This window comes from Pteropus alecto, unplaced genomic scaffold (assembly GCF_000325575.1).
Source record: "Pteropus alecto unplaced genomic scaffold, ASM32557v1 scaffold25, whole genome shotgun sequence".
In the NCBI taxonomy this organism is placed as follows: domain Eukaryota; kingdom Metazoa; phylum Chordata; class Mammalia; order Chiroptera; family Pteropodidae; genus Pteropus; species Pteropus alecto.
This window is the reverse complement of record NW_006441955.1, coordinates 4,660,137-4,665,015: the sequence shown is the minus strand read 5'-3', so window position 1 is coordinate 4,665,015 and position 4,879 is coordinate 4,660,137. Positions and strand designations below refer to the sequence as shown.

The 4,879-nt window shown below is 41.6% G+C and overlaps 1 pseudogene; it reads right to left on the bottom strand.

Annotated features, from left to right (window-relative positions):
- Positions 1–4,763: 4,763 nt before the first annotated feature.
- LOC112486042 lies at positions 4,764–4,879 on the bottom strand (annotated as a pseudogene).

The window sequence follows — 4,879 nt, the reverse complement described above, 5'->3', positions numbered from 1 at the left end:
AGAGAAAATCATGTAACTAGCAAATAGCTAAAGTTATATTCGAACCCAGACCCCTCTGATTCCAAAACTTATGCTCTTTTGATTATCCCACACTGGTTGACCTTAGAAAGCCTTGGAGTTTGTTTTAATTCAATTCTTTTATTTAACAGAGATGGTCCAGAAAGGGGATTGATCAGTGGTAAGTGATTACTGATGAGACCAAAGGGGATCTTTGTGCTCAGGGTGAACTCATGGACAGAAGGACCCCTGACAACAGACCATACACATGCCACTGGTGTGTAAACACTCTGCAAGAGGGGGAGGCCTCAGAATTGGTCATTTAGCCATGTTCTCACCCTGGGAGAATTGCCTGTTTTCTCTTCCCTTAGTGCCTTGTCTTTAAAATGGGCTGACTCCTTTTCCTCCATCAAATGTCACTTCCTTAGAGAGGCTTTCCCTGTTTATCATTCTAAAATAGCCCCTTCCCCTAGTCACTTTCTATCCCATCATCTTGTTGGAATATTTCCTTAAATGTGCTCATCACTAACTGAAATTACCTTATATATTTTGTTCACTTATTTGTCTCCCTTCCTAGGATTCATAACCTCACTGAAATTACCTTATATATTTTGTTCACTTATTTGATTCACAACCTTCTGTGACCAGAGATTGTTTAGTTCATGTTTGTATACACTTGTGCCTAGCACACTGCTAAATGTTGGCATGCTAAGTGAGCAACAAATATATGTGGAATGAATGATATAATGATGAAGAACTAGGACCAGAGGGTGAGATTTCAGCAAAGAAGAGGACTTTCCCAACAGAGTTGCCCAAAGACAAAGCAGTCTATCCTGGAGGAGATAGGCTTCCTATCTTTGGAAGTGAGCGTGCCAAGGCTCACTATAGAAGGGTTCCCATGTTGGATTTCTGAGGGGGGCTGATTTGAGGTTCCTTTGGCTCCTCAGTAAAATCTTAATTATGTTTTGAACTAAAACCCCGATAACAAAGTGCTGTCTAGTCATTGTCTGTGTTAAGTTGTGGACTGTTTTCTCTATTAAGTAACTGGGGAAAGAGAGGCTCACAGGGTAATGGAGATAAGGAGATTGACAGTGCTAGATTCTGCTTCTGGGCTCTGTGGAAGAGGATAAAATAAATGAAGACAATTATGGTTAATCATTTCCAACTCAGTTGTTGGGCTCTTGTTTTCTTCTGGACCCCACTTTCCCCACAGCTGTCTTCTGTTCCCTTTCTCATAGTGAATGGTTACTGCGCAAGTCAGAAAACTCTCCTAGTTGCCTCAATTTCCTTTCTCTCCATGTTTAGGCAATCAGTCACCAAATCTTGTCCTTTTCATTCCTTATCTCCCAACTCAGGTATCATAATCTCTTTTGAAGTCATCATACCAGCCTTCTCTCTGGTCTCCCTGACCCCTGTGTCTTGGAACCTCCAATCTATCTCCCATTGTGCTGAGATCTTTCTAAATCATGAATTTGGCCTGGTCTTACCCCTGGATAAAGCCCCACATTGCCCCATTATCCTTAGCATGGTCCCCCAGGCTCTGACTGACCTCTGACACTGACTTCACTTCCCACCTCATTCATCACTTGTACTGTGCCCATCATGACTATGCTTCCAAAGACTCATCACCCCCGAAGTTCTCTGAAGATTTCACATCATTTCACACTTTTGGGCCTTTGCTCATGCTGGTCCATCTGCCTGAGTTTTTTCTCCATGAGTTAAACTACTTATCTTTGAAGGCTCAGCTTAAGTCTCATCTTCTGCATCCCAGGAATTGAATCCCAGTGTGGGCCTGGCCTACCCTCAGCCTCCTCTCTGCTGACATGTCCCACAGTGAGAAAACAGCCATGTCTTGCCAAATTCATTAATGTCTCTGATTATAGTCCTGGTTTTTCCTATTTTCAGTAGCTAAGAAACCATGGGCTAGTTATTTCTAACTCACATCCAAGATGTCATGAATCAGTTCCCACTTCATAAATTTATTGTGGAAGTTAAATGAAATGATGGGTAGTATTTTGGCCTTAGACCTTGTGGAACTCAGATTAGTGGACCTTAGAGTCTGCTATTCCGCACCAGAATGAGCGAATTTGTATCAGGGATCATTTGTTATTCACCCTGGTACGAAGTAGGTACTCGGGAGATATTTGCTGTGTGAGTAAGTGAATGAATGAATGGCATTCCCAGTAGAAAGTAACACTAATGCAAATCAATGGAGATGTTACAGAGCAGGTCACATTCAGGGAACTGCAAGTAATTTAATGTTGGAGCTCAGCACATGATGAGGGGGTGTCCAGTAATGAGGCTAGAAGGTAGATGGGGCCAGACTACAAGTGGCCACATGTGCCTATTAAACAGAAGGACTTTGGAGTAGGGCAATGGGTAGATTTTAAGCTGTGTTTAAAAAGAGTCTTCTGCTGCAGTGTAGATTGTGGATTGCAGGGGAAGTTTGGAGGCTATCGTGAGGATACGCTAGTGAGGAGGCTGTGGCTGTGGATGGAGAGAAAAGGATGGAATGGAGAGTTTTCAGGAGGTGGAATGAATTGGCTTCAGTGAAACGTTAGCAGGATGAGCAAGGGGAATGGTACCTGTGTTCTGACTGTTCACATGTTGAATGTTTCTCTTGTGTGTCTCAGATTCTATCCCGGCTGATAGTAGTATGCCCTGGTGATGGGGCAGTGTCCTCAGTGTGCATTTTAACCAGTTTCACCTTATAACCTGATACAGGTGAGGATAATGGACCAGCACATTCATTTATTTTATAAATGAAGAAACTAAAGCAAAGGAAGGAATGATTAGTGCATGAAATGGCATTTGAGATACTCATTATCCAAATCTCTTCTCACTTCTGTGGTAGATTGGTTAAAGGTCATAGATTCTTCCCTTCCCTCTATCCATGTCCCTTTGCGATGTAACTTTGCTCTCCTTCTCAGTCAGAGGTGGAGTTTATTTCTCTACCCCTTTGAATCTGGGCTAGACTTATAGCTTGATTTGTAAAATAGAATAAAGTATATGTGATGTTATGCAATTTCTGAGGTGAGACCTTAAGAGGTTGTATGTTCTGCATTTATCTTCTTGGAACACTGCCCCAAGACCATCATGTAAGCTGGTCTAGCCTACTTGTAGATTAGAAGGTGGAGAAAACCATGGCATCTAGCCCTCAGCCAGCACCAACTGCCAGACCTATGAGTGAGGCCATCTTAGACCTTCTAGTTCAGCTGACCTTCCAACTAAATGCTGCTTATGAGTGATCCCAGATAAAATCAGCAGATGTACTCATTTAGCCACCCCCATTATTGTGAGAAACAATAAATTATTGCTGTTTTAAGCCACTGAAGTTTTGGAGCGGTTTGTTATACAGCAATAGATAACTGAAACAACTTTTGCACTCCTGTTACTAGTAAATGGCTTCACTGTCCACCTGGTTGCTTATGCCAATTTCCTTCCCCTCATATCTCACAATTAATTTGCCACCAAGTTCAGGGAATTTTACCTCCTAAATACATATGAAATCCCTCTACTTTCCATTTTCCGCATAGCTATGATGTGAGTTCTGGTCCTCTTCATTTCTCACTTGGATTATTACAGCAATCTCTGTTTCCCATCTCCTGTCTCCCTGCTCCCTACCCTTCCCATCCAATCACAGTCAGAGTTATCTTTCTTACATGCATATGTAACCATGTTATTACTTAAAAACTTTTGCTTGCAAGGTAAATTCCCAAATCTCTAACATGACTTGTGAGGTCTTAGACTATGTGGCCCTGCCTGTTTCCAGTCCCATCTTCCACTACTCTTCTCATTGAACCTTATGTTTTTAGAGCTGCTTCACAAGTTCTGGTGACCTTCTGACCTCCAGCTCCCCCATTGCATGAGGCAACCCACCGAAGGGGTCAAAGGAAAACATTCAACCTGTTGACACTTCTAAGTTCTTAGGTTGACCATGAGGGACTCACTCTGGGGTATAGATTTGAGCCTTGTGAAGATCTGAACATTTTATGACATCCACACTTATGCTATTACCTTTTCTAAGTGATTTATTCAATAAAAAGCATCAATTTTTTAATTTCATGTGAGAAGCAAGAGCTAGAGAAGGCTGATTACTCTGGCAACTAAAAATGATTTAAGGAAATTTTGTTTGTAGGACTCTTAATCATACTGATGTTCACTGAACAACCACAATTCTGAGGTCTAACAGAAAGAGTCTGGACTTGGAGTTAGGCAGATGTGGTATCTAGCTCTGCTATTTACCAGGTGTGTGACGTTGGCAAGTCACGTAAACTTTCTGACTTCTGTTTCCTCGTTTGTGAAAAAGGAATGACAATTCATACTTTGCATGATGGTATTGAGGACTAAATGAGATAAAAGATGTGAATGAGCCCACTATATTTTAAGATCTTAATGACTGTAATTGTTAACCAATCTGATCCAAGGCAAAAAGTACAGTTTTGTCTTTCTTTCTATTTCTCCTTGGGCATTTGGATCTAGAAGTGAAGGAAGTCCAATATAATTTGATTTGTTCCTCTCTCTGGTGGTCACCTGCTAGTCCATAGGGAGGTAGCTATTGGGGGTATAAATGATACCGCCCAAATGTCAGATGTGGCCTCTCTTCCCCTTTAAGATCTAAATACAATGGGCTTTAACTTCAATTTTCACATTTTATAACCCTTGTAAATTCGAAGCCCCACAGGAGATTTCATAAGGGCTTGTGCTCTCATAGTCTCTGCCACTACTCTCCTTTTTTAAAAAAATTTATTTATTATTATTTTTTATACCTACAGCACCTGGTCTTCCTAGGTGGTCTCTCATCCAAGAACTCATCAGGCCCAACCCTGGTTAGCTTCCGAGATCAGACATCGGGCTTGTTCAGGGTGGCATGGCTGTAGAC